This window comes from Camellia sinensis, chromosome 1, assembly GCF_055761805.1.
Source record: "Camellia sinensis isolate YWXY chromosome 1, ASM5576180v1, whole genome shotgun sequence".
In the NCBI taxonomy this organism is placed as follows: Eukaryota; Viridiplantae; Streptophyta; class Magnoliopsida; order Ericales; family Theaceae; genus Camellia; species Camellia sinensis.
In genome coordinates, this window is record NC_138961.1 from 240,655,326 (window position 1) to 240,664,042 (window position 8,717).

At 31.8% G+C, this 8,717-nt stretch overlaps 1 pseudogene across 1 annotated transcript; it reads right to left on the minus strand.

Annotated features, from left to right (window-relative positions):
• Window positions 1-5,481: 5,481 nt before the first annotated feature.
• On the minus strand, window positions 5,482-8,717 carry LOC145824548 (hypersensitive-induced response protein-like protein 1; annotated as a pseudogene). The gene is made up of 5 exons (XR_014366304.1): window positions 8,538-8,717; window positions 6,946-7,066; window positions 6,386-6,477; window positions 6,196-6,291; window positions 5,482-5,994 (listed from the first exon to the last, which is right to left on the minus strand). The product of XR_014366304.1 is annotated as a hypersensitive-induced response protein-like protein 1 (transcript).

Sequence of the window (8,717 nt, forward strand, 5' to 3'; positions counted from 1 at the left end):
CACGAGGCGCGGGCTAATTTTACACTCCTATCAATGTGCATGTTAACATGTCAATGTGAATATTCACATTGTCAACGGGCCGGGCCGGGTCCGCCCCAGGCCGCGGGCGGGTTTTTGGCCGCCCATGGACCGCGGGCCAATTTTATACTTTTATCAATGTGAATGTTAACATGTCAATGTGAATATTCAACTTGTCAACGGGCTGGATCGGGCCCACCCCGGCCCGACTCGAATTTTTCCCGGCACCCACGAGGATCGACATGGGCCGGACCCCTACACATTGACGATATGAACATTCACATTGACGGTGTGAACATTCACATTAGGGGTATTTTGGTAATTATGTCACCCATAGGACTTATTGAAACATAAGAAAATAATGTGAACTAAATGGAATATAAGTAGATGAAAAGGGTATTTTGGTCTTCTTATCTCAAATAGGACCTAATGGAATAGTCAAAAAGAATATGAGTTGGATGGAATAAAGCTCTTAGAAAGTGGATTTATCAAAAAAGCTCCCTACTATATATTGCGATGTATCTTATTCTCAGTCAATAATAGCACGACTCCCACGCGCTCCGCGCGTGGGAGTCCAACTAGTAATACTATAAATATATATAAACATAAGTTTAATTGATAATAATTTGAAGTGGTCCATGATATTTGGAAAACAATATAACAATACAAACACATAAGCTTTTACATAAAATAAAATGACATAATGTAATGGTGCAATGCATAATGGAAAAGGGCAAGGGACGCCCACAAAAACATTAAAGGCATAATTTTCATATAATGGGTGGAAGTTTAGTTACTAAAAATCAATATATATATTATGTGAAGGATCCATCGAAACTAAATTTTACCTTAAATCCCAAGATGATAAGGATCTTATAAAAATAATTTTTTATTTACAGTTTGTTGTTTTCAATTCCAACTGAACAAATCATTATGGATTTAGCTTCCAGGGCTTTCTTATAGAAATTCCCCCAAAAATCAATACATACAAATAAGAGAAACATTTTTTTTTTGATAAGTACAAATAAGAGAAACATATTAAAATGAAGAATTTTAAAAATATCTAGGACGGCCACCTAAAACATGTTTTTCCCAGTGAGCTCCACCTACAATCTTATCCTCTATCAGTTCATCATGCAATTTCTATGTTCCTTTAGACTAAGATTCTTTTTAGCCTAGTTGTTTCCCTTGTAGCAAATAGATAACTCAACTGCAGAAGACTACAAGCCCAACAATGAAAAAGATGGGATGAAAACAATTTTTTTTTTTTAAACATCTAATTAGTTTCACAGTACGATAAATTAACAGATACTGCTGATCCCATCCTGGAGATATATAATTTTCTTCCTGAGCTATTTTGATTTGTAGTTCCATTTATTCATTTCCCAACACTACTCTTATTTGATTGAAAAAGCATACTTCAATACAATCTTATTTCACCATCTAACCAAAAAAAAAAAAAAAAAATACAATCTTATCCATTTAAAAGCATGAAAAATATACTGACTGAAACATTTTTAAGGAAATAACTACTTGATCAGCAAACAGTTTTAACTTCTCAGAATAGAGCAACAAACCACACATAACCTGATAGGACAACATTAAAGAATGATTGAAAGTATCAAAAAAAAAAAATTAAAGCAGGAAAAAAAAACAAAAAAAACTCCTCTCAATGGCATATATAGGTTTCGAAGAACAACCACCGAGGAAATCAAAAACAAAAATCAAGAATAAAATTCTTGAAAGTAAAGGAAACAAAAGGCAAATTCAATTTGAATCATGTTATGCCACAGAATTTAACTATAACTGATGCGGAGCGAGATTAACATAAGCATTTGAGAGAGACTGATGTCTACTACAACTATGGTATGTAGTCAAGTCCATCAAGCAAGATCAATCAATTAAACAAGTAAAATAAAATTAACAGTTAATTAAATACTATTAAATTTCCAACAAATTTACCACGGATAATAAAAAGAAGTTTTCAAACAACAATAATAATGTTATTAAAAAAATTAAAAATCGAAAGTATTTCTGACCTGGGTATCATCAGTAGATCCATCTCCAACCACTCAAGGTCGGCCCTGGGCATGGGCCAACCAGGCCATGGCCTAGGACCCCTTAAAATAGACTCAAAAAAAGGACCCTTCCTATTATGCTTTACTGTAATATATTTGGTATGTTTTAAGTTCATAAAAAAATTAAAGAAGGCCCAAATTAACTTAAAATAAATTGACCCATTAAAAAATTAAAAAGTCTATTAAAAAAAATTAACATTGTTATCCATTGAAAACAAACCAAAAAAAAAGGTCCCCTCCTATTATAGTTTATTGTAATATATTACGTATGTTTTAAATCCAAAAAAAATTAAGAAAGACCCAAACTAACTTAAAATAAATTGACCCATTAAAAAATTGAAAGGCCCATTTAAAATAATTAGCATTGTTATCCATTGAAAATGATTTTGCAAAAAAACTAGATTATGCAAGTATGATTGATTTATTTGCTTCTAAAATACAAGAAAAGCAAGGGTCAAGCGACAGTTATTAGTTGTTGTAATGTACTATTAAATATTTTTTATGATTTTGACACAAATATTTTGTCTTTTATCTTCATTTTTTTTTTCATTCAATGAAAAAAAAAATGTGAAGAGTCCCAAAAATTTATTAGTTGATTATTAGCTTTGGGCCCCAAAAATCTCAGGGTCGGGCCTGCAACCACTCCAAAATCTAACACGTTAAAAGTTTGATTGTGACACTCTACTAATATTGCAGAAATAAGGAAGAAAACAATATAGAAGAGTAGCACACAGTTCTTCTTCATGGTTGGGGAGAGAGAGAGAGAGAGAGTAATGATGAGTGAGAATGAAATTATCAGAGACTCCAAATACATATAGTTCAAGGAATGGGACAGGATTGGTTTGACATATGAGAATGACAATCCAAAGTGAATTGCGTCTCCTATTTAAACTGAAATTAGTCTTTTATTATTATCTTTAGTCTTTTATTATTATCCGCTAGGTGACTCGTACAATACATGAAAATTTATTTTTAAAATAAAAAATTAATTTTGAGTTTTAATACTTTATATGTAACAAATTCAACAATCTAAAAAATCACCACAAAAATAATTTCTTTCAAAGTTGAGAAAAAAAATGTATATTCTCAACTTGAAATCAAATACAATCATTTTCGATAAATCATAATTCTTTAAAATAATACTCACACTATTTATCATTTGACATGATTCTAAAAACTTAATAAATAAAAAAATAGTAAGTTCCATTATTTTAAACAATCAATATCAAATTGAACGCTACACGTCGAGATAAATCACTTATAGAAATATGATATCTCACATAAAATCACAATGAAGTTAACTTTAATTAATATAATGATATTTTATATTATGATATGTGTTACAGAAGAATAATTTTAATTTTAATTCTAATTATTTATTTTAATAATCTTAATTTTATTGTTTTATAAAAGTATTACTTGAATACTTATATATAATAAATTTAGTTAAATTATTTATTTATTTTGATAATTTTTGTTCTATTGTGCGATAAAAGTGTAATTATTCTGTCATGATTTTATATGATATAGATTAAATTATAAGATAATAAAATAATCACTAATTTTGATATAAAAAAAAATAGAAAAATTATAAAGAAAAATAGTAATGATAAGCTTTGAAGGATTAGGAATCGGTTGCTTGCCCTAGGTCGGTCTGTCAAGGGAGAAGATGTTGATTCAGGATTATCAGGTTGTTAATAGTTTCGACCAATTATAATTGACCAACTCAATCCAACCAAGTGAGATCTTGAGCTCTGCCTCAAGATTTTATTAACATGGTACCAAACCATTAAAAACAGGTGTCCTGATGTTAGTTACCATTGCACATTCCATCAAACTGAGGCGCTTGGCTCGATATGATGCATGCATGCGAGTGAGTCAACTGCACATATCATCTAATATTCATTTTGAAGCTTGTTAATTTTTTAAGTTCAAATTGATATGTCTATCCATATGCATTACAAAAAAAAATTAAATTATTCAAACCTTGACTTCTGATTGGCTCAACAAAAATTTATTGAAGATAAAAATTTAACACATTCTCACTTCTGATTAGATCAACAAAAGTTTATTTAAGATAAATAAATTCAATTTCAATACATTTTAAAACTCATTAAATTTTGACGTCAAATTAGTGTTCTAGTTTAAAGTAGGAGTGTTCACGGTTTGATTACGGTCAGAAAACTTTTAATCCGCCATCCGTTTGCCAGATTGGTGGATTAAAAAAATCAATTCGCATCCATTCATTAGATTGGCTAATGAATATGAATCGGCTAATGGATACGAATCGGTTTGACAGTTTAAATTTTTACAAATTTTGAATATAATACAACTTGTCAACATTTTTTTTAGAATAATAATCCAATTCAACATAACCAAAAGATTATCAAGTAAATTGTCAAATATCAATAATAAATACATATAAGAAAATCATTCATTATCAAAACTATTTTATTACGTTTTTTTTTAATGCAAAAACTATTTAAATTGATTTTTTTTAAAATGACAAAATTAAGCATTATATTTTCCACTCAAAAATACTAAATATCAATACTTGCCATTTGATAAAAAGATTTCCAAATTGAAAACACAATAGAATATCTAAACTCTTTTTCAATTGAAAACACAAACAGAATATCTAAACAAATTTAAAACACAAAATTTTACAAATTACTAAAAGAGCTCACGGTTTGAAAATTCAATTGCGACCAAAAGAATCTCAAATCCGCCATCCGTTCAAACTAAGTAGATTAGAAAAAAAAAATCAATCTACAACCGTCCACTTGTTATTATGCATTCGTCTAAAATACAACGGATCGATTCGGTTCAATCGGTTTGAACGAACCAGAATAAACACTACTCACCCCTAATTTAAAGGACAACAGTTAAGGATGAAAATGCTTGTCCAAAATAAAAGTTTAGTCCAATTAAATTGCTTTGACTAATCCAACATCAATCACCGTAATGCTATGTTTGATTGGGAGATTTGAAAAAAGATTAAGAAAAATATATATATATATATATAGATGAAGTGTGAATAAAATATATCTATATTTTATCCAGTTTCACACATTTTCCTTTTGTTTTTTCAAATCCCTCCCCAAATCTCCCAATCAAACACAACATAAGGGGTTGGCTTGGTGGTTAGTCACTTGGCCTTTGGAACCACATCCATAGCTTAAGAGCTATTTTGGAAAGATGGTTATAATCAACTTTTTGGTTAAAAGCTAATCATAATCAACTTTTTGTGAGAGAGGGAAGTGGCTTATAATTTAAGAAGTGAATTATAATCCACTTCCCAAAAGACCCCTGAGATTTATTTGACTCCCGTAGAGGGATGATTTTTGTGAATCTCAGAATTAGTTGGGTTTACCAGAATAACAGATTATCAAAAGAAAAAAAACTTTCCTATGCATTACTAAACCCATATTTGCAGCATATATGATCATACATCATAGTTCTATATCATTTAATCAACAACTAGAAAATTGAAGACAGATACGATGATTTCCTATATTAACATTTTAGCTCATAAACTAATGCTGAACACTGTCAGCTTGAAGAAGACCCTCGCGGATCTGCGAGGCGATATCTTTTACTGCACCAGGCCCATGTGGGATGAAAACTGCTGAGGACTTTGAGTTGGAACCAATTTCCTTCATGGTGTCGAAGTATTGCGTCACAAGCACCATGTCCATGATATCCTTGGCAGTTGTTCCAGGCACATTCTCAAAAAAAGCAAGCACGCTGTCCCTCAATCCATCTACAATAGCTTGGCGCTGCCTGGCAATACTGAGCCCTGAAAGGTATTTAGATTCAGCCTCCCCCTCTGCTCGCTTGATCTGCAATATTTTCTCTGCTTCAGCCTTCTCATTTGCTGCAATCCTCATTCTAGCAGCTGTTGTGATATAATTAAATTACAATGTAAATCATCTCAATTCTCAAACCTAGGTATGATGCATGATGAGTTTCAACAAGTACCCAAAGATTTCTCCTTAAATCATATTTACATGCAAAAGATGTTTGGCATTTACTTATAAATATTAAGACAATCCCATTATATATATATATATATAAGTTGAGGCATGTGCACTGTTACCTGCATTTATTTCATTCATCGCCCTCTTCACATAATATCTGGTTCAATATCCACAATAAGAGTCTGGACTATTTCAAACCCATAGGCAGACATGGCCTACACAGATTATAGAAGGAAAGACAAAGGCAGTATAAGTGTTGACCTGATTGTCATTAAAAATGGATTCATATTCGTCAAGACAATTTGTCACCCTTTCAAGTTCTTCCTCCACAGCTTTTGATATATCATTCTTCTGTTCAAAAGCAGAGTCCAAGTCCAACTTTGGTACACTTGCCCTAATAACTGAACAGATCGAAGGAGGGGTAGCCCATTACTTTCAATACAAATCTCAACTGTTAATCCAGTACTATAAACAATTCTACCCAGCACAATGCATCATGTTTACAATTAAAAGAAAAAAGAAAAAAGAAAGAAGAAAAAAAAAAAAACTAAGCTATAAAGCGACGGGGCAGATATATGCCAGAGATGAGGGGTGAATGTGGCATTGCAGCTAGTTCCCCAACCTATTTCATTGTATCATTACAAATTTACGAGAAACTGAAACTACAACTAATATTAGCAGAACAAAGAATATTTGGACCTAAATCTACTCTCTTTCAAAACCTCAAGTTCAGCGGCACTGGATCTGCTTTATGTTTTGAAAACTTATTGAGCCATTTGACATGTGTTCCACAATGTTATAAATATCAGTTGGTACCTTGGCAGGAAACTTTTTCATCGAAACAAAGATGATAAAAGCTGCATCCATACCATCAAAAACAAAGGCTTGGATTTGCACCTTGGTGTTGGAAAGCTTATAGAAAGCATCAGCTCCTTTTCCTGACAAAGCACGGTATTGAATAGATGCAACCACATTGACAAAGACATTATCCTGCAAAGAAAACAATACTTGCAATTTATGAACTGATGGCACCAGTATGCAAGCAATTGTCCACATCACTCCTTGATTTATTGTTGAAATAAAAAAGCATTTCAATGAAAAGGGAGAAGCAATAAAAGTAAGCTAAAGAGGTAAATTACGAGGAGTATTCCCCATATAATAAACAAAGAAATAAAGAGGAAAAGAAAATAGTCTAAGAGAAGGAAAGCAAACCAACTCTGATAGGTTGAAGGAACAAAAAGGCAGAACTACATAGGAAGGCAGATGATATCTATGTAAGACAACAATTACCAAATGAAAATTTTATCAAAAGTAATTGTACATATTAACCAAAGATGCACTTGTATAAAGAGCTGAATAAATATGATTTCTTTCTTCTCACTACGTATATGACAATACAACTGTGGATGCTAGGGTGCTGAAGCACACACCAAAGTGAAGCATTTTAAGGAAAGGGCAGAAAATATGTGTTACAAAGATTTAGGAAATCTTTCAGCCTTAACTCAGAATATTGCATAAAAACAATGAAGTCAATCATTTTCTTGAAGCACCATAAACAAATAGTCAACTACATACACAACTACAAGCATGTCACTAAAAAGAGCGCACACAATGGAATTCTATACGGTAAACTGACTGTTATCTTCCAGATATAATCACCTAAGACAATTGATAAACTTCAAGTCAATTTTACTATTCCGAAAATTCAATTACGAAATCATGATTTCCTTTTGCACTGCAATAAACATTGTAAGCAAGCAGATATTCAACTGTTTATATTAAGAGTTCAACTTCTTCATGAACCACCAGAACAAAAACAGTTTCGTGGTTATTTTTGGTTCAAGAACAATTTATGATTTAACTGGATAACATAAAAAGTATGCATCATAATAACTGAATAGCTAAGGAGAAAATTTATAAGGACCTATTTCATTTCAGGTGATGCCACTTGGGCTAAAAAATTAGACTCACTTTTCAAACCCAATGATGTGCCATTGCCTTAGAATATCTAAGGCAACACTGTCTCTCATATCTTCTCTAAGTATCAATCAATCATCTTATTTACATATCATTGGGTCTAGAAAGTGGGTCTAGAAAATTAACTTGTATATCATTTTCCATTTCATAATTAAATTACTTCAAACAATGGACATTGGATAAGTAGAACAATGATAAGTTGTCTTATTTCGAAGACATGTTACAATGATCTGATAGATTACCAAAAGTTTGAGGCAAACATCATATAGGTGATCCAGTCTGGTTTCCTGCCTATGTCATCTTTTTCTGGTTCTTTTCTTTTTATTTATTTTTTATTTTTGAACATTTGGACATTAAAATTTTTCAGCAAGTTGATGCTACTTACATTTGATTTAACAAATTGAAGAAGCACAAATAAGCATATGTGAAAGCCAATTAGTGATAGTCGTATATGAAATACAAGCAGAATAGAGAAACTTCACGCCTTTGTTTTTGTTTCACAGCGAACATCAAGCTGTTGAAGACGTAATGATAATTTCCCAGCTGACTCGTACCCAAAATACCACGGTATGCAGTGACACCCTGGCTCAAGCACATTCCCAAAATGATCCCTAACAGCAACTGTAGACTGATCCACTTGAATGCAACCTCATGCTTGACCCAT